The sequence below is a fragment of the Schistocerca piceifrons genome, chromosome 2, assembly GCF_021461385.2.
Source record: "Schistocerca piceifrons isolate TAMUIC-IGC-003096 chromosome 2, iqSchPice1.1, whole genome shotgun sequence".
In the NCBI taxonomy this organism is placed as follows: domain Eukaryota; kingdom Metazoa; phylum Arthropoda; class Insecta; order Orthoptera; family Acrididae; genus Schistocerca; species Schistocerca piceifrons.
This window is the reverse complement of record NC_060139.1, coordinates 94,847,250-94,875,024: the sequence shown is the minus strand read 5'-3', so window position 1 is coordinate 94,875,024 and position 27,775 is coordinate 94,847,250. Positions and strand designations below refer to the sequence as shown.

The 27,775-nt window shown below is 46.6% G+C and overlaps 5 non-coding genes across 5 annotated transcripts; 4 read left to right on the top strand and 1 right to left on the bottom strand.

Annotated features, from left to right (window-relative positions):
• Positions 1 to 5,205: 5,205 nt before the first annotated feature.
• On the top strand, positions 5,206 to 5,277 carry Trnaq-uug. The gene has a single exon. It is a non-coding gene; the product is annotated as a tRNA-Gln (tRNA).
• A 507-nt stretch (positions 5,278 to 5,784) lies between these two features.
• Positions 5,785 to 5,856, bottom strand: Trnaa-ugc. The gene has a single exon. It is a non-coding gene; the product is annotated as a tRNA-Ala (tRNA).
• A 1,773-nt stretch (positions 5,857 to 7,629) lies between these two features.
• Trnaq-uug lies at positions 7,630 to 7,701 on the top strand. Its single transcript has one exon. It is a non-coding gene; the product is annotated as a tRNA-Gln (tRNA).
• Positions 7,702 to 8,836: 1,135 nt separating this feature from the next.
• Trnaq-uug lies at positions 8,837 to 8,908 on the top strand. The gene has a single exon. It is a non-coding gene; the product is annotated as a tRNA-Gln (tRNA).
• Positions 8,909 to 18,274: 9,366 nt separating this feature from the next.
• Trnaq-uug lies at positions 18,275 to 18,346 on the top strand. The gene has a single exon. It is a non-coding gene; the product is annotated as a tRNA-Gln (tRNA).
• Positions 18,347 to 27,775: the final 9,429 nt, after the last annotated feature.

The following is a 27,775-nucleotide window of genomic DNA, read 5'->3' as shown; positions in this document are numbered from 1 at the left end:
CTGTCCAGGTTGGGACAGAAAGCTCTCCCAAAGCGACAGCAGAGGCCGAGGGGCAGGAATGTGAATCTTCTTTTCCCGTTACTGAGCGGCCTGATGTGGCGACTGCCAGTGACGTGACAGTTTCCAATACCGAAGAACGGCAACTTATGGCACAGGATTTGCCAGGTCCCCCACGTGATAGTCACAGTAGGCAACAGGTTTCGCAGCATAAAGGTGTTTCTCAAACTCATGCCATGACTCAAGATCCTCAACGACGCCGGTTGAATCCTCCGCCGAACGTAACTCACAGTCGAAGTTAGATAAGGCGCGAAGCGGCTAAATTAGAAAGAAAATCACCTGAAGGCAAAGTAGCACCCTCCCAGGGGCACTTCGAGAACGCCGACGCCGATTGTCCTGCAGGTCCGCCCACGACTTCTATAGTTGCCACCGATGCACAAACTTAGCAGCATTACTACCTGAATTGAGCCTACATGATTATGTGCACTTCGTTGGGCTTTCTTAAGCTCTCAGATATATAGTGTACGGTGCCCCACATACGCGAATACAAGTGCGTGTCCCTAGTTTGACATAATGAGTCAAACTTATAACATTGTAACTCTCAATATCAACAGAACTACTTCGGACTTAAAAAAATTATCTTTGAAATAATTTATTTACGAATCGGGGGCGGACATAATTTTGTTGCAAGAAGTCATGTTTACTGATTTTCATATACCTGGCTTTAACGCTTTTTTCAACGTCTCATCAGACGATAGTACAGGAACTGCTATAATGAGTCGTGTCGGTATACCAGTAGTGATACTGGATAAACTTGAATCCGGAAGAGGCTTAAGTTGTCAAGTTTATGATGTCACGATTTTAAATGTTTATGTTCCATCGGGTACCACTAAAAAGTCAGCGAGGGCCAAATTCTTCAAGGAAGATGTTGTGTATTTGCTTCGGAAGAATCCTATCAAGGTCATTGTTGGAGGTGATTTCAATTGTGTTGTCCATCGGAAAGACCAGACGCCACATTTTAATTATTCTCTGGAGCTTCATGAATTACTTAAAACTATGCGATACAAGGATGCCTGGGAAGTCCTCTTCCCTACGTTAGTCAAATATACGTTTCTTACTTCGGCCTCATGTAGTCGCATTGATCGAATATATGTCTCTGAGAATATTAGCACTCACGTACTAAATGCGGACGTCATCCCCACGTATTTTTCCGACCATTGCGCTCTCTCCGTTTCCATAACATTGGTCAAGCAGTCCACTCGCGCATACCGCAACCAATGGACCCTCAATATCGCGCATTTAAAAGATGACGATCTTGAAGATTGCGTTCTCGACACGTGGACGAAATGTTTAAGATCAATTCAGAATTACGGAACCAAAACCGAGTGGTGGGTCAAACTTGCTAAGGTGAAGTTGAGACAAACATTAAAAAATTACAGTTTTCACAAAAGTATGGCAGAAAAAAGGACTATTGAATTCTACTACACGGTTTTACGAGAACTCCATGAGCAGTCACATGGGTCAGACACTCACCTAGCACGGATCAAACGAGTAAAAGCCAAACTTTTAAGCATCACACGGAAACGGTTAGACGGATTGAAAATCAAATCAAAAGCAAAATCTCTCTTGGAGGATGAAACAACCTCAATGTACCATTTGATGAAACATCAGTCTAATCGGCGACGTACTTTTCTTGAGGATCTCAAACTGGAAGACGGTAGAGTACTCACAGACCAAGGTGACATTGTCCGTGCACTCCATCGGCATTACGAATTGCTCTACAACGAGGACCAGTCTGATAACTGTGATGGCTTTGAAGTCATCAACTCATTACGTAATTTAATCACCATAGATGACAATAATTCCTTGTTTGTTGACTTCACAGTCGACGAGGTGTTCGACCTGGTAAAGACATCTCTTCCAAATAAATCGGCGGGTCCAGACGGTATTCCTAAAGAGTTTTATCAACGGTATTGGCATATCATTGGAACAGTGTTTACTGAGGTCGTTAATGAACTCGTGAGAGGAGGTGCAATTCCATCAGAACTCAAAGAGGGCAAACTTGTCTTGATACCGAAAAGCACGGGCCACAAGAAAATCGATAACTTTCGTCCTCTCATGCTCATGAATTATGACTATAAAACATTAGCAAGGGCGGTTAAAGAACGGATGACTCCCCTACTCCGGAAAGTTATCCACACCCATCAAGCCTGTTTTCCTGGACGGACAATAATGACTACCATCTCTGAATTTCGTGATTTGATTTCTGTTGCTGCAGTCACAAATATTAAATGCGCGATATTATTCCTAGACTTCTGCAAGGCCTTTGACCATGTCAGTCATCGATACGTGGAACTTGTTTTGCAGCAGCTGGGGTTTTCGGATCGTGCGGTGCGTATTATTCATCAACTGATGACTGGAATTACGGCGAAAATCATTGTAAATGGACAGTCGACGAAAGTTATTCATGTTCGGAGGGGCGTTCCGCAGGGCAGCCCGCTGTCAATGTTGTTATATGTTCTCTCGTTGGAACCTTTTCTACGACAGATCAATGGACGATTGACTGGAGTGACTGTTTCTGGGGCCACCATATCCGCCAGAGCTTACGCCGATGACGTAGGAGTTGTCATACGACACGGCGGTGAAATAGCCATCCTCAAAGCAGAGATTGATAACTACAATAGAGCATCAGGTGCGAAGATTAACGCACAAAAGAGTAAGTTGTTGAATCTTCGAGGCTTCGAGAACGTACACATCTCTTGGGCCACTCTGGTGGACCATCACAAGACGTTAGGCATAAGCTTCAACAAGTGCCCCATGAAGATGACAGCAACCAACTGGAGAGAGACAACCAACAAGATACGAGGAGCGCTGCGTGAACTTAGCTGGCGCTCTACGAATCTCCTGCAGACAATTCGAATCATAAACACCTATGTTTTCTCTAAAGCGTATTACATTGCACAGATCTTTCCAGTACCTAGAATGCAAGCCAAACTTATCATGAGACTGGCTAATAGACAAGTCTGGAAAGGGAATCTTTTTAAAGTGCGACTCGTCACCCTGACCCAATCGATGGCAGCAGGGGGTTTAGAACTCACTAACATTGCGAGGAAAGCGAGAGCGTTGTACCTAAAAAGAACCTTATTTATGATTAATCTTGGCCACAGTAACGTCACTTCTCAGCTATTCCAAGTAGTCCGGCCAGAATGCATGAAACCACCGATCAACGTGGGAAACCTAAACTATAAGTTAAAGCATATACGAGAATTTTACGTAGACATCAGCTACTTAGGTGATGACATTCTCCGCGCGACCAACATAACTTCCAAGAAACTATTAGAACACTGGGACACATCTGACATCCCAAGTAAAATCGAAGTACAATATCCGGCCATTTTATGACACAATGTATGGACCCTTATTAACCTCTCTATCCACTCCTCTGAGGTGACGTCCACGTGGCCACCAACGAAAAACTCCAAAGGATTGGGCTTAGTGGTACGTATTACTGTTGTCAAAGTGGACTAGTCGACACTCTCCTCCATCGCTTTACGTGTGCCGGGCATCTGCGAAACTGGGATTGGACTAAGACCAAAGTTGGAATCCTCACCCGCTGTGGTGGACGAAATCACACAACAGAGATGCTTTTACGCCCGCTGGAAAAATACTACCCTGCAACCAAACACAACAGTGTGATGTGGCTCTTATGCCATTTCGCAAACTATGTAATAAACGTAAAGGGACCTGACAACATAATAGACTACAAATTGTACATGGAAACGGCCTACTGGAGAACGAAATCATTACGCCATTACAAAAGCCTCTTTGGGAACATGCTAGATATTGTTTTTGAGAAGACTGGTGTAGGGTAAGCGTCCATGACAAATCACGAGTACTTCGCTTGGCCTGACAACATGAAAAAAAAAACCAAAAAAAAGGAAAGAAAAAGTGACTAGGATACTTGGCTTTCACATAGGAGGATAACAATAAAAATTAAACAAATAAAGATGAATAAGGCGTCGGAATTCGGTATAAAAAAAAGAAAAAAAAGTGGTAGGACAAAAAATAAAAGTGGTTAAGGCGTAAAAAAAAAAGTCGTAGAGCATTCGACTGCAGATCGAGAGGTAAAACAAAAAAAAAAAAAAATGGTGTAATGGTTAGCACTCTGGACTTTGAATCGAGGGATCCGAGTTCGAGTCTCGGTGGAACCTGACGCTGTGTTTTGCGATCGTTTCTAGAAATGTGTACGAGCCGGTGGTTGGAATTGTATATGCAGAAATTTAACTAGGATCATGAAATGCAAAATGTTAATAGCAGTCCACACGTGAATGGGGAACGCTCCAAATGCTTATGCTTTTGCTACTAGGATTGATAACAGGTCGTAAGGGGTTCAACTGCGAGAAGACGACCTCAGCTGTCCCTCCCCGCAGGAAAGACATCTCACCGTTTTGGGTGCTACATGCGCATGCATTTAACAAACTTGCATGCGATGTACTAGTTCCTGGGGAACGAATGGAATCGTTGTACGTGCCAGTCTTTACGTATAGATATAAGTAAGCGAAGACGGCTTAATCTTGCCACGTAGATTGCTTTCCATAAGACGCACCTGAGAGTCTCATGGGCCGGTGGCCCGACATGCAGTTTGTCCTGCTGCTTGGCTTACTTTCAGAGTCTCGCAAGTTTATCGTAGTGCTGGGTTGTCGCGAAAGTGAAAAGTAGGGCCTGTCCGGGATTAGAACCCGGGTTTCTTAATCCGACACCTACAACATGCGCTGTGCTGAACATCAGAGTATGTGAATGCTGAAAGAGCTGCTTGAGTTATGTGACAGTATTTCGACAGTGTGAAGTGCAAATGTTATCGTGTCACGCACAATCCGCCCACTACGTAGCGTTCTGTGTCAGCACGCAGTTTTCGACAGTACCCTGTGTCCACAGCTGTTTTCATAGCTAGGCTGCTTCCAGCACAAAGCATTCACCATACGTAAGTGTCTATTTCGTGATTTTGATTACCAGATCCTTCGACATCACTTCATGTACGAATACTGGCAAGAATTCTCGCTACATTCGAAGGTGCTCCTTCCACCTCCAGCCTACTTGGTTGCTTCATTTGCCACGCAAACACTTCCTGAGGACCCTACATGTAATAACATCGCAACTTATCGGCTTAATTACATGATACTACTGAATTTAAGAGCGCTACAGGCATCCGGTTCCATGGTGTAATGGTTAGCACCCTGGACTTTGAATCCAGCGATCCGAGTTCGAGTCTCGGTGGAACCTGACGCTGTGTTTTGCTATCGTTTCTGGAAATGTGTACGAGCCGGTGGTTGGAATTGTATATGCAGAAATTTAACTAGGATCATGAAATGCAAAATGTTGATAGCAGTCCACACGTGAATGGGGAACGCTCCAAATGCTTATGCTTTTGCTACTAGGAATTATAACGGGACGTAAGGGGTTCAACTGCCAGAAGACGACCTCAGCTGTTCCTCCCCGCAGGAAAGACATCTCACCGTTTTGGGTGCTGCATGCGCATGCATTTACCAAACTTGCATGCGATGTACTAGTTCCTGGGGAACGAATGGAATCGTTGTACGTGCCAGTCTTTACGTATAGATATAAGTAAGCGAAGACGGCTTAATCCTGCCACGTAGATTGCTTTCCATAAGACGCACCTGAGAGTCTCATGGTGCGGTGGCCCGACATGCAGTGTGTCCTGCTGCATGGCTTACTTTCAGAGACTCGCAAGTTTATCGTAGTGCTGGGTTGTCGCGAAAGTGAAAAGTAGGGCCTGTCCGGGATTTGAACCCGGGACTTCCTGCACGCAAAGCAGGAATCATACCCCTAGACCAACAGGCCGCACAAGTTAGCAGGTCTGCACCCCGCCACCTACTGAGATCTTGCCGCACTTGCTAGTTGCAGCATCCAATCTGGACCATATTCTCAAAAGGGTTTCTTAATCTGACACCTACAACATGCGCTGTGCTGAACACCAGTGTATGTGAATGCTGAAAGAGCTGCTTGAGTTGTGTGACAGTATTTCGACCGTGTGAAGTGCAAATGTTATCGTGTCACGCACAATCCTCCCACTACGTAGCGTTCTGTGTCAGGACGCAATTTTCGACAGTACTCTGCTTCCATAGCTGTTTTCATAGCTAGGCTGCTTCCAGCACAAAGCATCCACCATACGAAAGTGGCTGTTTCGCGATTTTGATTACCTGATCCTTCGACATCACTTCGTGTACGAATACTGGCAAGAATTCTCGCTACATTCGAAGGTGCTCCTTCCACTTCCAGCCTACTTGGTTGCTTCATTTGCCACGCAAACACTTCCTGAGGACCCTACATGTAATAACATCGCATCTTATCGGCTTAATTACATGATACTACTGAATTAAGGAGCGCTACAGGCATCCGGTTCCATGGTGTAATGGTTAGCATTCTGGACTTTGAATCTAGCGATCCGATTTCGCGATTTCGAGTCACGGTGGAACCTGACGCTGTGTTTTGCGATCGTTTCTAGAAATGTGTACGAGCCGGTGGTTGGAATTGTATATGCAGAAATTTGACAAGGATCATAATATGAAAAATGTTAATAGCGGTCCACACGTGAATGGGGAACGCTCCAAATGCTTATGCTTTTGCTACTAGGATTAATAACGGGACGTAAGGGGTTCAACTGCGAGAAGACGACCTCAGCTGTTCCTCCCCGCAGGAAGGACAAAGCACCGTTTAGGGTGCTGCATGCGCATGCATTCAACAAACTTGCATGCGATGTACTAGTTCCTGGGAAACGAATGGAATCGTTGTACGTGCCAGTCCTTACGTATAGATATAAGTAAGCGAAGACGGCTTAATCTTGCCACGTAGATTGCTTTCCATAAGACGCACCTGAGAGTCTCATGGGCCGGTGGCCCGACATGCAGTTTGTCCTGCTGCTTGGCTTACTTTCAGAGACTCGCACGTTTATCGTAGTGCTGGGTTGTCGCGAAAGTGAAAAGTAGGGCCTGTACGGGATTTGAACACGGGACCTCCTACACCCACAGCAGGAATCATACCCCTAGACCAACAGGCCGCACAAGTAAGCAGGTCTGCACCCCGCCACCTACTGAGATCTTGCCGCACTTGTTAGTTGCAGCATCCGATCTGGACCATATTCCCAAAGAGGTTTCTTAATCTGACACCTACAATATGCGTTGTGCTGAACACCAGTGTATGTGAATGCTGAAAGAGCCGCTTGAGTTGTGTGACAGTATTTCGACCGTGTGAAGTGCAAATGTTATCGTGTCACGCACAATCCTCCCACTACGTAGCGTTCTGTGTCAGGACGCAATTTTCGACAGTACTCTGCTTCCATAGCTGTTTTCATAGCTAGGCTGCTTCCAGCACAAAGCATCCACCATACGAAAGTGGCTGTTTCGCGATTTTGATTACCTGATCCTTCGACATCACTTCGTGTACGAATACTGGCAAGAATTCTCGCTACATTCGAAGGTGCTCCTTCCACTTCCAGCCTACTTGGTTGCTTCATTTGCCACGCAAACACTTCCTGAGGACCCTACATGTAATAACATCGCATCTTATCGGCTTAATTACATGATACTACTGAATTAAAGAGCGCTACAGGCATCCGGTTCTATGGTGTAATGATTAGCATTTTGGACTTTGAATCCAGCGATCCGAGTTCGAGTCTCGGTGGAACCTGACGCTGTGTTTTGCGATCGTTTCTAGAAATGTGTACGAGCCGGTGGTTGGAATTGTATATGCAGAAATTTAACTAGGATCATGAAATAGCAAAATGTTAATAGTGGTCCACACGTGAATGGGGAACGCTCCAAATGCTTATGCTTTTGCTACTAGGATTACTAACGGGACGTAAGGGGTTCAACTGCGAGAAGACGACCTCAGCTGTTCCTCCCCGCAGGAAGGACAAATCACCGTTTAGGGTGCTGCATGCGCATGCATTCAACAAACTTGCAGGCGATGTACTAGTTCCTGGGAACGAATGGAATCGTTGTACGTGCCAGTCCTTACGTATAGATATAAGTAAGCGAAGACGGCTTAATCTTGCCACGTAGATTGCTTTCCATAAGACGCACCTGAGAGTCTCATGGGCCGGTGGCCCGACATGCAGTTTGTCCTGCTGCTTGGCTTACTTTCAGAGACTCGCACGTTTATCGTAGTGCTGGGTTGTCGCGAAAGTGAAAAGTAGGGCCTGTACGGGATTTGAACACGGGACCTCCTACACCCACAGCAGGAATCATACCCCTAGACCAACAGGCCGCACAAGTAAGCAGGTCTGCACCCCGCCACCTACTGAGATCTTGCCGCACTTGTTAGTTGCAGCATCCGATCTGGACCATATTCCCAAAGAGGTTTCTTAATCTGACACCTACAATATGCGTTGTGCTGAACACCAGTGTATGTGAATGCTGAAAGAGCCGCTTGAGTTGTGTGACAGTATTTCGACCGTGTGAAGTGCAAATGTTATCGTGTCACGCACAATCCGCCCACTACGTAGCGTTCTGTGTCAGCACGCAGTTTTCGACAGTACTCTGTGTCCATAGCTGTTATCATAGCTAGGCTGCTTCCAGCACAAAGCATCCACCATACGAAAGTAGCTGTTTCGCGATTTTGATTACCTGATCCTTCGACATCACTTCATGTACGAATACTGGCAAGAATTCTCGCTACATTCGAAGGTGCTCCTTCCACTTCCAGCCTACTTGGTTGCTTCATTTGCCACGCAAACACTTCCTGAGGACCCTACATGTAATAACAGCGCATCTTATCGGCTTAATTACATGATACTACTGAATGAAGAGCGCTACAGGCATCCGGTTCTATGGTGTAATGATTAGCATTCTGGACTTTGAATCCAGCGATCCGAGTTCGAGTCTCGGTGGAACCTGACGCTGTGTTTTGCGATCGTTTCTAGAAATGTGTACGAGCCGGTGGTTGGAATTGTATATGCAGAAATTTAACTAGGATCATGAAATAGCAAAATGTTAATAGTGGTCCACACGTGAATGGGGAACGCTCCAAATGCTTATGCTTTTGCTACTAGGATTAATAACGGGACGTAAGGGGTTCAACTGCGAGAAGACGACCTCAGCTGTTCCTCCCCGCAGGAAGGACAAATCACCGTTTAGGGTGCTGCATGCGCATGCATTCAACAAACTTGCATGCGATGTACTAGTTCCTGGGAAACGAATGGAATCGTTGTACGTGCCAGTCCTTACGTATAGATATAAGTAAGCGAAGACGGCTTAATCTTGCCACGTAGATTGCTTTCCATAAGACGCACCTGAGAGTCTCATGGGCCGGTGGCCCGACATGCAGTTTGTCCTGCTGCTTGGCTTACTTTCAGAGACTCGCACGTTTATCGTAGTGCTGGGTTGTCGCGAAAGTGAAAAGTAGGGCCTGTCCGGGATTTGAAACCGGGACCTCCTGCACCCAAAGCACGAATCGTACCCCTGCAGCAACAGGCCGCACAAGTAAGCAAGTCTGCACCCCGCCACCTACTGAGATCTTGCCGCACTTGCTAGTTGCAGCATCCGATCTGGACCATATTCTCAAAGAGGTTTCTTAATCTGACACCTCCAAAATGCGCTGTGCTGAACACCAATGATTGTGAATGCTGAAAGAGCTGCTTGAGTTGTGTGACAGTATTTCGACCGTGTGAAGTGCAAATGTTACCGTGTCACGCACAATCCGCCCACTACGTAGCGTTCTGTGTCAGCACGCAGTTTTCGACAGTACTCTGTGTCCATAGCTGTTTTCATAGCTAGGCTGCTTCCAGCACAAAGCATCCACCATACGAAAGTGGCTGTTTCGCTATTTTGATTACCAGATCCTTCGACATCACTTCATGTACGAATACTGGCAAGAATTCTCGCTACATTGGAAGGTGCTCCTTCCACCTCCAGCCTACTGGGTTGCTTCATTTGCCACGCAAACACTTCCTGAGGACCCTACATGTAATAACATCGCATCTTATCTGCTTAATTACATGATACTACTGAATTTAAGAGCGCTACAGGCATCCGGTTCCATGGTGTATACCGCAAGGCAGTCCGTTGTCGATGTCGCTCTTTGTTTTGTCGCTCGTGCCATATCTGAAGAGATTGTGTATCACATTAACTGGCCTTTCTGTCTTAGGGAGCAATCTTACTGTGAGGGCTTACGCCGAAGATGTTGATGATATCCTACGTCATGAGTCTGAAGTGGCCCAATTGCGGGCTGAGATTGATACTTACAGCACTGCTTCTGGAGCGAAACTCAGTGAGGGTAAATGTAAGGTTCTAAGCTTACGGGGCTTCGAATCTCTTGCTATTCCGTGGGCACAGATCGTCGAACAACATCTTGCTCTGGGAATCATCATCGATAGGTGTCCCTTACGTATGGCAGCTAAAAACTGGAAATTTACTGCCAATCGAATACAGGGAGGTATAGTGGAAAACACCTGGCGATCGACAAATATCCTCCAGAAGATCAGGATTTTGAGTACATACATACTCGGTAAAGCTTATTATGTCGCTCAGGTGTTCCCTCTTCCCAAAATGCAAGCCCATAAGATAATGCGTTTGTCCAGCAGGTTTGTGTGTCTCAGTCATATTTTTAAGTTAACCCATACCACACTGTCTAAGTCAGTGCAAGCTGGGGGCCTGCAACTCAATGATATCCGTCGAAAGGCGACAGCACTCTATATAAAACGAACAACTGTGATTATTACCACTATGCCCCATACTATCACATCACAGCTGTTTCGCATTGTTCGCCCTAAATGTATGAAACCGCCAATTGACATCGGGAAACTCAACTTTCAATTGCAACATGTCGGTGTTTATTACCTCGAAATGAGTTACTTAGGTGACAGTGTTTTCACAAGTCCTTGTCTCACGACAGTGTTCTTAATTGCTCAGTGGCAGAAGTACGAAGCTCCAAATACAATTGAAATGCACTACCCAAGAATCGTCTGGACGGCAGTGTGGACCAATATTACTCTCAAAATTCATTCTTCCGATGTGCTTTCCGCCTGGTATAAAGTTGTCCACAATCTTATTCCAACCAACGAACAACTCAACCGCATTGGCTTAAGTGCTACTGACAACTGCCTCAAATGTGGATTAGTAGACACTCTGAGGCACAGGTTTACTTGCTGCGGGCATCAGTTCAACTGGCATTGGGTGCGGAAACGATTGGCGCTGCTCACACGTAGCACTGAAAGTCTTTATACAACTGATATCCTCCTGTGGCCTGATACACGGTTTTACACCAAAACGAAAAACAATACTGTTATGTGGATGCTGGGACATTTTGTCAATTACGTCATAACGCAACACGGAGAAGACAATATTACTGCCTTTACTGCTTATATGGAAACGGCATATTGGCGAAGAAACCAGTTCCCGTACATTAGGAGGAATTTTGGGAATATGTTAACAATCCTGTTTGAGAAAAGGGGAATTCGGTGATTCTAAAGTAAATCCGCGATTCCTGTCAACATTTCCACGGTGAAGTACCCAGGTACAAGTCAACAGTGAATACTATTTTCGTTATCATTTCGCCTATGGCGCTTGAAGAACCTGAAGTTTTCTTTTCTTTCTTATTCCTCATTATTTGTTTTTTGAGGGAAGAGACTTTTTTTTTCTTCTTGGTTTTGAGAAAGATTTCTATTTTTGGTTGCACTTATATTACAAAGAAGACGAAGCAATGAGCTCCTTGCCATCAGGAAGTACTGTTGTACGATGCCAGTGAATCTGGAGACTTTGATTTCTTTTGAATATAGCTGAAGAGGCTCGCCAAGGAAGGAATTCATGGAGAGCGCAAGGAGGGCTGTAAGGGGAGAGGGGAGGCCATATAAATATAAAAAAAAATTTAAAAAAATGGTGTAATAGTTGGCACTCTGGACTTTGAATCCAGCGATCCGAGTTCGAGTCTCGGTGGAACCTGACGCTGTGTTTTGCGATCGTTTCTGGAAATGTGTACGAGCCGGTGGTTGGAATTGTATATGCAGAAATTTAACTAGGATCATGCAATGCACAATGTTAATGGCAGTCCACACGTGAATGGGGAACGCTCCAAATGCTTACGCTTTTGCTACTAGGATTAATAACGGGACGAAAGGGGTTCAACTGCGAGAAGACGACCTCAGCTGTTCCTCCCCGCAGGAAAGACATCTCACCGTTTTGGGTGCTGCATGCGCATGCATTTATCAAACTTGCATGCGATGTACTAGTTCCTGGGGAACGAATGGAATCGTTGTACGTGCCAGTATACGTATAGATATAAGTAAGCGAAGACGGCTTAATCCTGCCACGTAGATTGCTTTCCATAAGACGCACCTGAGAGTCTCATGGGCCGGTGGCCCGACATGCAGTTTGTCCTGCTGCATGGCTTACTTTCAGAGACTCGCAAGTTTATCGTAGTGGTGGGTTGTCGTGAAAGTGAAAAGTAGGGCCTGTGCGGGATTTGAACCCGGGACCTCCTGCACCCGAAGCAGGAATCATACCCCCTTTTTTTTTTTTTTAATTTTTACTGTCTCGGTTCTTGGTCTCTCGTTTGTTGTTCTTGTGCGCGCTAAAGGTCCACGAAAACTTCAGTCCTGGTGTAGAGAAGGAACATACATAAAGGCGGCAAATCCAGAAACAGTATAAAGGAAAATGCCCCACACAGGTGATCTTAGCCAACACCCTCTCTTTCAAATGTCAGGCTAAGCATATTTGCAAAATCATCACGGAGGCCTGGCAATCGCAAGCGCTGCCAGTAAGCAGTAAGCATGTACTGCCGAAACGCTAGGTGTCCATCCTCTTCATGACAACTGTTGACAAAATGTACGAAATGTCCAATCAACCACATGACTGTATGGAGCTTCGTTCGCGGAAAAAAGGAAGAATCGGGCCGGACGATGATGTCAATAGTATAAGCGGCTTCAGCTGACCTAGTGACAAAAGCAAGTTGTTTCCTGAGCCAACACCAGTTAGCAAGGTGCCCACAGCAGGTGAATCGATGTTCAAGGGTATCCAGGAGACCACACCGAGTACAGGTGTCCGTGTCAGAAAGACCAATACGGTGCAGTCGTACATTGGTGGGAACCAAATTATTTATTACCCTATACCACGTGGACGCCACGGCCATAGAGTGGATCGGCAGACTAACATTCTTCCAGACGTTCCTCCAGGATACGGATGGAGACGCCAGTTCTATTGGATTGGGACCGGCCAGCCCCTCCCAGCGGGCAATCAAGCCCTTGGTCGTTGGCACCGGTCGCCGCTAGAAGACGTCGCCGAGGTAACTCACCGCAATGTAAAATTCCCGAATGTGTTTCAAATTAAAATTGAGGCGTCCGACGTCGACAGGTGGAGCAAGGCTCGCCGGACGCACAACAGTAAAAAGCCTGGATGTAATTGAAGACACTTCTTGCGTAACAATTAGAGTCGTTCGGCGGATGTACAAAGCAGACGCCTTGCGAGTAATGTCAGAGAGGCCCAAGCCTCCGGAGATACGCGGTTTCGTCATAACCTCGTAACGTAACTTGAATAGATGGCCCTTCCATATAAACCTGCTAGACAATTGGCGCAACCTTTTCGCCACCATCATGGGAAGTGGGAACAGCTGAGCAACATAATAAGCTTTACATAGGACGTAGGTGTCTAAAATTCTGACTTTTTGCAAAATGGTAGCAGAGCGCTGCTCATGGACCATCAGAGCCCCCTGTATCTTCTCGGATTTCCAATTGAGAGCCGCCATTTTTAGAGGACACCGATCAATGATAATCCCCAAGGACGTGTGGCGATCGACAAAAGTGGCCCAAGGGACATCAGCATCGCGAAATCCTCGAATATCAAGGAACTTACATTTACCCTGATTGAGACGCGCTCCACAGACACGACAGTATGCATCAACTGCCCCTTTCAACAACGGGATATCATCACGTTGACGGAGGAGAACAACGACATCATCCGCATATGCCTTAACAGAGAGCTTCCCACCAGAGAGGGACATACCCTGAAGCTTGAGAGCAATAGTCCGAAGCAGCGGTTTCAGGGACAATACGAATAAAGACATAGAGAGCGGACTACCCTGAGGCACCCCGCGGCGGATAGCAATGGGCGGCGTCAGCTGCCCATTGACTGGCACCCGAGCTGTTATTCCCCTATACAAATTGCCAAGAACATCACGTGATGAAGCATTAAAACCTATTGTACCTAAAACACGATCTAAAAATATACGACTGACGTGATCAAAAGCCTTATAAAAATCAAGGAACGCAAAGGCACAATGTACGTTTGTAACCGCCGCAACCGAGACAACATCACGATATTCGGCTACTGGTGTCAGAATAGATCTCTCATGAAAACAACATTGATGTGCACCAATCACACCCCGAAGCAGAGAAGACAACCGGCTATTGAGCGCTCTAGCAGCTGTCTTGTAGTCAAAATTCAGCAATGTGAGCGGACGAAGATTGTCAGCAGATAAACGACCAGAGGACTTCGGAATTAAAACAATTTTCCCTATTTTAAAATCGGCAGGCACATCCATCCCCCTGACAATCTCATTTAAAATCTGTGTAAAAATGTCACCCAAAAGAGGCCAAAAACGGAGGTAAAATTCTTTAGGCAGGCCGTCTGGACCCGGCGATTTACTGGACGGAGAGCGAGGAATAAAATCGAAAACATCATCTACCTGGAACTCCTGGAGAAATTCGCCGTTCGCGTCAGGCGCGATCGTCGCAGTTAGATCCCCAAAGACATCTTCCGAAAGAGACTCACCAGAATCATCGGCAGAATAGAGACTAGTGTAATACTGGTGACGAGCGCGAACCATTTCCTCCTGTGCAATAAGCTGCCGTCCATCATCCACCGTAAGAGAAGAGATGAAGGAGCGACGACGACGAGTCTGATGCCGTAGCAGGTGGTACAAGGATGTCAGTTCACCTTCAACAAGAGAGTGAGGTTTCGACTTAACTCGCAGACCATCCACCTGTCGTCGTTTAAGGCTCAATAGCTTAGCTTTAATACGACGAACATCATGCATCCGCAGAGGAGAGGTACCCGCCGCGTCATATAGTTCACGCAGGACAGAGTAGTAATATTCATACGTGTTCTTAAAATCACGCGCCCTTGCAGCACAGTAAAAAATCAAAGTCTGACGGATCTTGGGCTTGGCAAACGCAGTCCACCAAACCAGCAAGGAGGGGTATCGCGGGACAGAGCGAAGACATCGCTCCCACACGCCACTGATAACATCATCCATAGCACTGTCGGCAAGGTGGGAAACATTTAACATCCACTGGGAACGATAAAGTTTTGCAGGTTGGTGACTAAGATTTACAGTTGCAGTTAAAGCACAATGGTCTGAAAAACTAGTAGGAATATCATCGACAGAAATAATTTTATCACATAAAAAATCAGATATATAGAATCTGTCGAGTCTACTGCATGAGGACGCGGTAAAAAACGTATATTTCACCAGGGTTGGATATTTGTGTTCCCAAACGTCACGCAGATGCATCGTAAGAACTAAGTCATGTAAATCACGGCAATAATTAAAATTGGGGGACTGGTCTGCAGGGCGTAAAACACAATTAAAATCGCCTCCGAGCAGGAGACTCCGAGGACTCTGGCGCAAAAGATAAATAAGCTCTTCTTTATAAAAGCGCGATCGAGCCACAGTGTGACCCGAACCAGAGGGGGCATACAAAACAACGAGGCGGAGATCAAAAAGACGACAACCAATCCCACGGCCAGAGTCAAGGAATTCAATGTCAGTAATAGGAATGCCCTCTCGAAAGAAAAGAGCAGTTCCTGTTGAATATTCCGGCGCGACATTAAAAACAGTTTGGAATCCAGGTAGAGAGACATCAGAAAACAACACTTCCTGCAAAAACACTACGTCCGCACAGGCGTCGTAAATAAACTGCCGCAAAGAGGCAATGCGAACGTCGGACTCAATACGGTTAACATTTAAGGTAAGAAAGGTGTATGCTTGAACCATAGAGAGAAAAGCGAGAAAAGAAATTCACCTACACCGACGCACCAGCGTCACAGTCCATAGCAGGGGAGACGGAGGCATCCGAGGGAGGGGGACTGCTACCCCGTTCCGCGAATCCCTTACGCTTCGGTTTTTTACGAACAGCATTAACGTTCGGCTGAACGCGTAACTTGCGTCGGCTGACGGGCAAGGAAGCTTCAGCCGCCGGTGACGTAGGAGGGTCAAGTTCTGTATCCGACACCACCCGCGCCGGTCCACATGCGGGATCCGGGGTCGCGGGGGAAACATCCGACAAAACGGAATGGTCAACACCTACACTAGCTTCCGGCAAACATGGACTGCACGGAGGCGAAACGTGAGCAGGAAGGTCCGATGCTGCAAAGTTGGAAGGAAGCGGAGCAGCTCCGCTGGCAGAGGTATGGGGCAGCGAAGCAGGAAGTTGTCGCGGCTCCACTTGTTGTGACATCGAAGTCGGTTCGAAAGACGGCGCCAACAGGCCTGACCGACGACCCGACTCGAGAGAAGCTGCGTCGGAGGCCGGAGGGGCGCCAGCATCCGCCACCGGAACCGCTACCTCAGGAGGGCAGGGAGCAGCTACAGTACACAGTGGCTCGGAGGATGCCGGTCGCTCCGACTGGGGCATCTCAGGGAGATCCTCATCCGTACTATTTCCATCGTGTGGGCGACGCCTCTTATTAAACAAAAGTGGCACACCCACCTGAGGGACAGACGGAACAACATCAGATTTAGCACGCAAAGGAGGAAATTCTGTGTCAGGGGTGCGCAAAACCTGTGGTGGGGCGCTACTACCACTGGACTGTGCTACACCAAGAGCAGAACCACCTGCAACGAGGTCAGCAACCATTAACTTGCGACGCTGTTCGAGAGAATTTTTTAAAACAAAAACCTTCCGCGGACAGTCAGTACGATCGTGACCACTATCGTGCACAAAAAAACAGGTGCCAACCAGACCACTATATGTTACATGGACACGATATCCACCGATCTGCAGTTGAGATGGAATATTCTGCTTAACGTGCATTTCGACTGAACGAACACCACTGTAACATTGCAGGCGATGTTGGCTTGACCAGCGTTCAAGGCGAATGCTCTTTACATCACCATACTTTTGTAGACCCTCCTTAAGATGGACATTATCCACCTCCGGTGGAAGGTTGTAAACACGAACATTGGTATAGGTGATGGAAGCATTGGAAAGCAGCACGGTACTTACAGAATCATCCCGATGCCGAAAGAGAACTTGATGACCGTATTTAGAAAGAATTTTATCAACCTGAAGTGGGTCCATAAACTTAACAAAGAAAACATACAGTTCGGTATCAAAATATGCAGTGTGCACCTGATCCGAATGAACACCAAAGGTATCTACCAACCAATCATGAATCTCAAGGGAACTAGGTTGCACATGGCGGGTTGACTTGTCAAAAGTAAAACTAACTGTAGCCTGACGAGGAATAACCTGGGACTACATTTTCAAAATATGCGGTCGAAACCGCTACACACAACACACTGAAATAAGGACAGAAAGTAACACAAGGTACGAAACAACGACGGAGAAACACTCACAGAAGTTGCAACACAACACGTAAACAAAAACGATAGTCCACTATACGTAACGCTACGGCGGAGCGGAAGACTAGGCACATCCACACTGCACGGCGTCTAATGCGGAACTGTGTGTGCCCCTAGACCAACAGGCCGCACAAGGAAGCAGGTCTGCACCCCGCCACCTACTGAGATCTTGCCGCACTTGCTAGCTGCAGCATCCGATCTGGACCATATTCTCAAAGAGGTATCCTAATCTGACACCTACAACATGCGCTGTGCTGAACACCAGTGTATGTGAATGCTGAAAGAGCTGCTTGAGTTGTGTGACAGTATTTCGACCGTATGAAGTGCAAATGTTATCGTGTCACGCACAATCCGCCCACTACGTAGCGTTCTGTGTCAGCACGCAGTTTTCGATAGTACTCTGTGTCCATAGCTGTTTTCATAGCTAGGCTGCTTCCAGCACAAAGCATCCACCATACGAAAGTGGCTGTTTCGCGATTTTGATTACCTGATCCTTCGACATCACTTCATGTACGAATACTGGCAAGAATTCTCGCTACATTGCAAGGTGCTCCTTCCACTTCCAGCCTACTTGGTTGCTTCATTTGCCACGCAAACACTTTCTGAAGACCCTACATGCAATAACATCGCATCTTATCGGCTTAATTACATGATACTACTGAATTTAAGAGCACTACAGGCATCCGGTTCCATGGTGTAATGGTTAGCATTCTGGACTTTGAATCCAGCGATCCGAGTTCGAGTCTCGGTGAAACCTGACGCTGTGTTTTGCGATCGTTTCTAGAAATGTGTACGAGCCGGTGGTTGGAACTGTATATGCAGAAATTTGACTAGGATCATGATATGCAAAATGTTGATAGCAGTCCACACGTGAATGGGGAATGCTCCAAATGCTTATGCTTTTGCTACTAGGATTAATAACGGGACGTAAGGGGCTCAACTGTGAGAAGACGACCTCAGCTGTTCCTCCCCGCAGGAAAGACATCTCACCGTTTTGGGTGCTGCATGCGCATGCATGTAACAAACTTGCAAGCGATGTACTAGTTCCTGGGGAACGAATAGAATCGTTGTACGTGACAGTCTTTACGTATAGATATAAGTAAGCGGAAACGGCTTAATCCTGCCACGTAGATTGCTTTCCATAAGACGCACCTGAGAGTCTCATGGGCCGGTGGCCCGACATGCAGTTTGTCCTGCTGCATGGCTTACTTTCAGAGACTCGCAAGTTTATCGTAGTGCTGGGTTGTCGCGAAAGTGAAAAGTAGGGCCCGTCCGTGATTGGAACCCGAGACCTCCTGCACCCAAAGCACGAATCATACCCCTAGACCAACAGGCCGCACAAGTAAGCAGGTCTGCACCCCGCCACCTACTGAGATCTTGCCGCACTTGCTAGTTGCAGCATCCGATCTGGACCATATTCTCAAAGAGGTATCTTAATCTGACACCTACAACATGCGTTGTGCTGAACACCAGTGTATGTGAATGCTGAAAGAGCTGCTTGTGTGACAGTATTTCGACCGTGTGCAGTGGAAATGTTATCGTGTCACGCACAATCCGCCCACTACGTAGCGTTCTGTGTCAGCACGCAGTTTTCGGCAGTACTCTGTGTCCATAGCTGTTTGCATAGCTAGGCTGCTTCCAGCACAAAGCATCCACTATACGAAAGAGGCTGTTTTGCGATTTTGATTACCTGATCCTTCGACATCACTTCATGTACTGGCAGGAATTCTCGCTACATTCGAAGGTGCTCCTTCCACTTCCAGTCCGCTTGGTTGCTTCATTTGCCACGTAAACACTTCCTGAGGACCCTACATGTAATAACATCGCATCTTATCGGCTTAATTACATGATACTACTGAATTTAAGAGCGCCACAAGCATCCGGTTCCATCAGTCGTGCTCAGGCACTCGGCCAGTGCACATCGCGCGGTGACGGGCGGTATCGCGGGCCAGTGTTTACGTCGCGAGCAGTGCTGCGCTGGAGAGCTGAGCAGCGTGTGCGAGCGCTGTTAACGTTTGTTTCTCTACCACTGTTGTAAGTAAGATGTCGACAATTAACAGAGCGAACAGCGTTCAGTGTGTCTTCGATCGTGCTGCCTTGCGACCGACGGCTTTCGAAATCCATGATTGGATTTTTGAGGATCTGAAATTGCCGGAAGATATAGTCGACACGTACCAGTTGGTCTTTGTGCAGTACTCGTTATTTATCAAATTTGTTTCGAGTGACACTTATGAGAAATTCGTTGAGGAGCATGCTGGTGTGACACCACTTCGTCATAATGATGGCAGTATTAGCAATGTCCAAATCGTGCCTTCGGGATTCGGAGTGAGAACCGTCAGGGTATTTAATGTGCCACCTGTGTGCCCTAATGACCTAATAGCACGTTCTCTGTCACTGTATGGCGTTGTTTTGTCAATTACCAATGAAAAATGGTCGATTGCATATCGCTACCATGTTAACAGCGGGGTGCGAAGTGTACGTGTGGACTTAAAAAAGCATATACCTTCGTATGTTGCCATTGGCGGCTGTCGTGCACAGGTAACTTACATTGGACAACCCCCTACCTGTTCGATCTGCCATTCAACAGAACATCTGCGGATGAACTGTACACGTCGACGTCCATTTCAACTTCCACGGGAACGTACTGCAGACGGTAGTGAAAAGCTTGTTCCGCTATTGAGTGAGGTAGTCGCGGGGACGGTACCACCACCTCGGCAGCCGGAACGTGTTAGCGAGGCGGAGATGCCAGTTCAGGTGGAATGCAGTGCCCAAGACATTTGCCGTAGGACGGACGTCGATCCGGCACCGTCATCCTCACCGGGGCAGTTACCGCTGGATAACAACAATGCGCCAGCCACCTCTGAAACTAAGCCGTGTGAGATACAGGAGCGGGTGCAGATCAGTTTGTCTGAACCGCCCCTATCGGTAGAGACTGCAGCAGAAACGAAGAAAGGCCGCCGAAGGAGAAGCAAAGGGAATAGTAGCAAAGAGGAAAAGTCGGATGTTTTGAGACCCGTACACATGTCAGAAAGTGGCAGCGAGACTGAACCTCAACCTTCTTGCTCCGTGCGCTGCGAGGACACCGCGAGGCAAGAACGCATTCGTGAACAGACCAAACACCTGAAGGCACTACTGAGCGCTGAGAGGGAACAGAGCACCGTAACAGCTAAGAGGAAGAGCGAGCAGAGCAGCGAGCAGCTGCAGCAGCGCTCCCGCAGGAACTCGCTGACGTCAGTCGCAGCCCCGCGTGTTGGTCAGGCGGATGCGACCACGTTGACAGACTCAGCCGGCGGTGGCGGGCAGGGCGGCGCGAAGCACCCCCACAGCAATGAGCCGTGGTGGCAGCAGGACGAGGAGATGCAGCAGTAGCTGCTCTCGCGCATGACCATCGCGCTGCAACATTTCCACTCTCTGAGTACTCCAGACGTTCCCAACGAGTTTGATTCAAAGACGTCGAGAAGGACGATCCAACACAGAGCTCATTGTCCTCTGAACCATCATGTGCGATAGCCAAACCTACAACGTTACCACACTTAACGTCAATAGAATTCAAAATGCGGTGAAACTCCGTTCGCTAACTGATTTCTTGTATGGTACCAGCGCTGACATTGCCCTCCTACAGGAGGTAGTCACAGTCTTAGAAGTGCCCGGTTACGTTCTCATTGATAACATCAATCTCCAGGATGCTGTAGGCACTGCCATACTTCTGCGCGACGGTATACCATTTACGGATGTGCAGCGGCTGCCTAGTGGTCGTGGCATTTCTCTTCGAGTGAATGGTGTGCAGATTGTTAACGTGTACGCTCCCTCAGGTAGCACTCATAAGAGAGATCGCTCAACATTTTATAAAAACGAGGTTCCCATTCTTCTTAGCGCTTATCGTGCACATCTCATCCTCGGTGGTGACTTCAATTGTGTGCTTAACGACAGAGACCAAACACGTAACACGAACAGATGTATCGAACTTGAACATTTAATTCATGACATGCGTCTTCACGATACATGGCAACAACTGCACGGTGAACGGGTAGCGTACACCTTCGTAACCAGTCATTCTGCCAGTCGGCTGGATAGGATCTATGTGTCCGAGGCCCTCCAGCGACACGCTGTGAACTGTGACATAGCTCCTGTCAACATCTCCGACCATTGTGCATATCAGTGTTACCTAAACCTACACCGCCAGCAAATATACCGCGGGAAAGGCTACTGGAAATTGAATGTCAGCCTTCTGCAGGATGCCCAACTTGAAGAGGAGGCGAACATAACGTGGCAACAGCTCCAGCGGCAACGACGTCGTTACGATAGCGCTCTCCAGTGGTGGACTCAGTGTGCTAAGCCTAAATTACGCCTCACCCTCATGAGTTACGCCCGACAAAAAAGCTTTTGGCAGAAACAGACTATTGAGTTTTATTATCGCTGTTTGAGAGAACTGTACAGTCGCGCTAATAATCCTTCTCGCGATACCGACATAAAGATCAAACGATATAAAGCGAAAATCACGGCGATACAACGCCAACGAATGAAAGGCATCATCGTGCGAGCCCACCCCAAGGACGTTGCCACCGAAGAACGGGCCTCTCTGTACCACATCCTGAGAACGACGAAACGGTGTAAAGCCATGTTGATTGAAGCCGTCGTTGATGACGCTGAGAATGCCATCACGAAGCAACGTGACATCATCTCACACGTCTACGACTATTATAGTCAACTTTACAAGAAGCAAGCCGTTGATGAACACTCGTGCGACGATTTTCTTAGGACCTTGAGCTGTCGCTTGTCACAACAGGATACTGCACATCTGGAATCTCTTTTCACAGAGGACGAAATCCGACTGGCGGTCCACAGTGCAAAGAAAGGGAAGTCACCAGGACCCGACGGTCTCAGCGCTGAGTTTTACCAGCGTTACTGGAACCTCCTCGGTCCGACACTCCTCGAGATAGCGAATGAACTCTGGCACCTGGAAGTTATACCCAAGGCATTTACGGAAGGTATCATCCTGCCCTTACCGAAAAAAGGGAACAGCAGGAAGGTCGAAAACATGCGACCCATCACACTCCTGAATGCCGATTTCAAAATCATCACCAGATCAATTAAGCTAAGGATGCAAACCGTCATGTACAAGGTTTTGGGCAGTTACCAGTACAGTGCAGTGCAAGGCCGAAGTGCAATCTCAGCAGCCTGCGATTTGAGGGACATCATCTGTTCGTATGCTGAAACCAAAGGACAGGGCGCTCTGATCTTTCTAGATTTCAAGAAGGCTTATGACCGTGTACGTCATGACTTCCTCTTTAAAAGCATGAAGAAACTAGGTTTTGGACTTCATCTCATAGAATTAATTCGCAAACTTACCACAAACGCCTCTTCACGGATTCTCATTAATGGCCATTTTACAAAAGAAGTTTCCATTGAGCAATCCGTCCGCCAAGGATGTCCTCTGTCAATGATTTTGTACGCCATTGCAGTGGAGCCGCTACTGAACAACTTGGCGCATAGCGGGATCGGACTTAGCGTCGAGTCTGTCACTATCCCATGCATTGCGTATGCTGACGATGTATGCGTAACTGTGTCATCATCGCAACAACTTCTGTCAGCGGAAACTCTTTTACAAACATTCACGTTTCTTTCAGGAGCAATACTCAATAGAACTAAAACCACATCTTTGCAGATCGGTGGTGGTATCGGAGACATATCCCATGTTACCTGGTGCAAGGTCAAGGATTCTCACACAACCCTCGGTGTTACTTTTGAGGCCAAACCAGACAAATTCCTCACGAAGAACTGGTCACACATGCTTAATAAATTACGTGCTGCTTTGATACTTCACTCCGACCGTGACTTGAACATACTACAGAAAGTTAAGACCATCGAGATCGCCATTACGAGCAAGATGACTTATTTGGCGCAAATTCTTCCAATCTCCGACCATCTAGCCAAGAGTATACAACAAGCGTTATGTTGGTTTCTTTTTAGGGGACACATTTTCAAAGTTCAATTCGATACCTTAACCTTACCTTCGTTCAAAGGTGGCCTTAACCTCATTAAAGTACACAAAAAATGTGTCACCCTGCTCCTAAATCGCATCAGGAAGGAGTTCCGTACCCGGAGGACCAGTATCATCACAAACCTCATTCAGCGGTGGAAGCCTCATAGCCTTGACCCACCCGTTAATATCGCCGGCATTCCACTTTCTTACCGGCATGTGCGACTGTACTACATGGAAATGAGCTACATTCGACACAACATCGTCGATAACGGAAGCCTGACGAACAGGAAGCTTTATGGCCTTCTCACGACAACAAACCACAGGAATCGTCTCGACGAAAAACATCCACATACACATTGGAGTATAGTATGGCGGAATGTGCACAGCGACGTGTTACCGTCACGCGTCATAGCCGACTGGTATCTAACAATCAACGATAAAGTAGCAACGAATGAAAAGCTACATAAAATTGGCCTTCATCCAACGCCCAACTGTGACGCATGCGGAAGGGTCGATACGCTTCTTCATGGGTTCACGTGCGGACATGCAGAAGAAATTACTACATTTCTTCGTCAACGATTGTCGGTGATAGACCGTACGACGCCCTGTGGTGTAGATCTTTTAGAGATCATTCAGCCACAAAAACTGAGATATCCACGAGCAAAAAAACAACGCTGCAACGTGGATCATGGGCCACACAGCATCGTTTATTATGCAGAATAGGCATGCTACTTTCCTCGACTGTTATTCTTACATAGCAATTGAACACTTTAAAATGAGACAACACTGTGACTACAGGAGGATATTTGGAAATATGCTGAACATCATAATTAACGGTTAAATGCTTCAAATACAATATTTCGGATCGCAGAGGTTGCCAGTGACCTGTATGTATGAATCCCATTTGCTTCCTGGGATTTTAATACTTGTCGGAATTTTACGATACTATTCAGATGCTCACCAATGCAGAAGGCATTTTTTCTTTCCCATTTTCGCTTTCACATTTCCCTTCTCTCGCAGAGCGGCGGAGCGACCTTCCTTCAATTATGAAGTGATAGTCTTTTGTGCACCATAAAAAATTTCTGTTTACTACTTGACCCAAAACTAAAAAAAAAAAAAAAAAAAAAAAAAACACAAAAAAAAAAACTCAAGAAGGCATTTCATTTCTTATATTGCGCTACGGCAGCCTAGCAATGATATACACTTGTTCATTCTATAGTTATTATAAATTGGCGCAAATGTTAAAAAAAAAAACCTCAAGAAGACATTTCATTTCTTCTATTGCGCTACGGCAGCCTAGCAATGGTATACACTTTGTTCATTCTATTCTTATTACAAATTGCCGCAAATGTTCTGTACTTTGAATCCAGCGATCCGAGTTCGAGTCTCGGTGGAACCTGACGCTGTGTTTTGCGATCGTTTCTAGAAATGTGTACGAGCCGGTGGTTGGAATTGTATATGCAGATATTTAACTAGGATCATGAAATGCAAAATGTTAATAGCAGTCCACACGTGAATGGGGAGCGCTCCAAATGCTTAAGCTTTTGCTACTAGGATTAATAACGGGACGTAAGGGGCTCAACTGCGAGAAGACGACCTCAGCTGTTCCTCCCCGCAGGAAAGACATCTCACCGTTTTGGGTGCTGCATGCGCATGCATTTAACAAACTTGCATGCGATGTACTAGTTCCTGGGGAACGAATGGAATCGTTGTACGTGCCAGTCTTTACGTATAGATATAAGTAAGCGAAGACGGCTTAATCCTGCCACGTAGATTGCTTTCCATAAGACGCACCTGAGAGTCTCATGGGCCGGTGGCCCCACATGCAGTTTGTCATGCTGCATGGCTTACTTTCAGAGACTCGCAAGTTTATCGTAGTGCTGGGTTGTCGCGAAAGTGAAAAGTAGGGCCTGTCCGGGATTAGAACCCGGGTTTCTTAATCCGACACCTACAACATGCGCTGTGCTGAACACCAGAGTATGTGAATGCTGAAAGAGCTGCTTGAGTTGTGTGACAATATTTCGACCATGTGAAGTGCAAATGTTATCGTGTCACGCACAATCCGCCCACTACGTAGCGTTCTGTGTCAGCACGCAGTTTTCGACAGTACTCTGTGTCCATAGCTGTTTTCATAGCTAGGCTGCTTCCAGCACAAAGCATCCACCATACGAAAGTGGCTGTTTCGTGATTTAGATTACCTGATCCTTCGACATCACTTCATGTACGAATACTGGCAAGAATTCTCGCTACATTCGAAGGTGCTCCTTCCACTTCCAGCTTACTTGGTTGCTTCATTTGCCACGCAAACACTTCCTGAGGACCCTACATGTAATAACATCGCATCTTATCGGCTTAATTACATGATACTACTGAATTTAAGAGCGCTACATGCATCCGGTTCCATGGTGCAGTTGCGCTTCAGCTGTGCTACCGTGTGGACTTGTGTACTGCTGCGCTCCGATTGTGTTGTATACATACGTGTTCTGCTGTTGTCTCCTTTGCTGTCTGTCCGTTCATCTTCGTGTTTTTGTATCTTCGTTAGTGTTTGGCTGTTCATCACCGTTCTGTCACTCGCCGGAATTTCGGTTTTTTAACCGGAGTTTCATCCCTGTTCTGAATCATGTCTACGAATGTCAGGAAAAACACACTGGTCTTCGCTTTCGACAAGGAAACCTGTCATATCCAGCCAACGTCACTGGAAATACACGATTGGATTACTGAGGTAATTGGTGTCAACTCTGATTCCGTCCATACAATGCAGTTAGACAATGATAAATACTGTATTTTTGTTAAGTTTGAGAGCTCGGTGACGATAGATAGACTTTTAGCAAAGTGGGGTAGTGACGTAGAATTCATTCACAGAGACGGCTCGAAGAGCAAAGTTCGGATCTGGCGAGCTGATGTTGTTTACACTACCGTTCGCGTGCTTAACTTACCTATTGAAATTGATAATGATTTAATTAAGGATGCGCTCTGCAAGTATGGTGACGTGAAATCTGTTAATAATGAACGTTGGTCTCGTCACTACAAACTGCAGTGTTTTAACGGAATTCGATCTGTGGAGATGGACATCAAGACCAATATTCCGTCTCATATATTTGTAAATGGCTACAGGGCGCAAATTGTGTATTCAGGTCAAGTACCGACCTGTCATGTTTGTAATGAGTCTGGCCACTTTAGACAGGATTGTCCGCGGCGGGTTTTTGTATTGAAAAGCAATCTAACGCAACGCCAGAAACTTACCCTAAACGATGTCTTGCCAAATAATGTATCTGTCCCGTTGGGTGTGGATACTGCCCAAGCAAACCACTCTGATTTATCCGTAAATGATATTACTCAATTTCCATGTTTAGATAAAAAGGCTGATGTTGACAACCCCGCATCCTCCGAATTGCAGACAAGAAAACGGCCCCATGAGATAACTGATAGCTGTTCTGACGACGAGTTGTCTGACAAATCTCACTCCGCACGCAAACAAAAACAATGCGAGGAGGAAGTAATGCCACAACTCCAGGAAAAGCAGATGGAAGCTTGTAAACAATCAGAACGTAAACAATTGGTGGGAAACTGCGAAAACGGGGATGTTTCTAGCAATAACCGCGAAACATCAGGAGGGGACACAGTATGCAAAGACGAGCAGCCTCCTGACAGTCACGAGAAACAATTAGTGTGTCTGGCTCAACCCTCTGTAACGGCTAGTGCTTCCCCGAAGGGTACTGACCACACGACCGGCCTAAGCAGTACAGGCCGTGTCGTACAGTTGGACGACCCGACGGGATCGGCGTCACAACCGACCACCACAAAACCCGTCACAGAGCCTTCGGATGCCCCACGAAGGAAGTTAAAGCCACAACCGAATGTCAATGCTCCTCGTAATCAAGCGAAGTTAAAGAGCGTGAAAAGTGACACGAAACCCCAAAATGCGCGTTACGAAACTGTCAGGCACGGGTCACTGAAAGAATCTCCTGAGGAACCTCCTGATAATCAATCTTCTACTGATTCAGGAGGGAAATCTCAAACCTAGACTGCACTAATACTGTAATTTGCAACCTCTCAATGGGACGTTCTGTTCTGTCTAAATTTTCTGTGTCTCCTAAGTAATAATTTAGTCGCATGTTATTTACTCACTGTCCTAACATCCAACGAGTAATAACGCAATGACCCAGTGTTATACTATTGCTACTGTCAATATTAATAAAATAC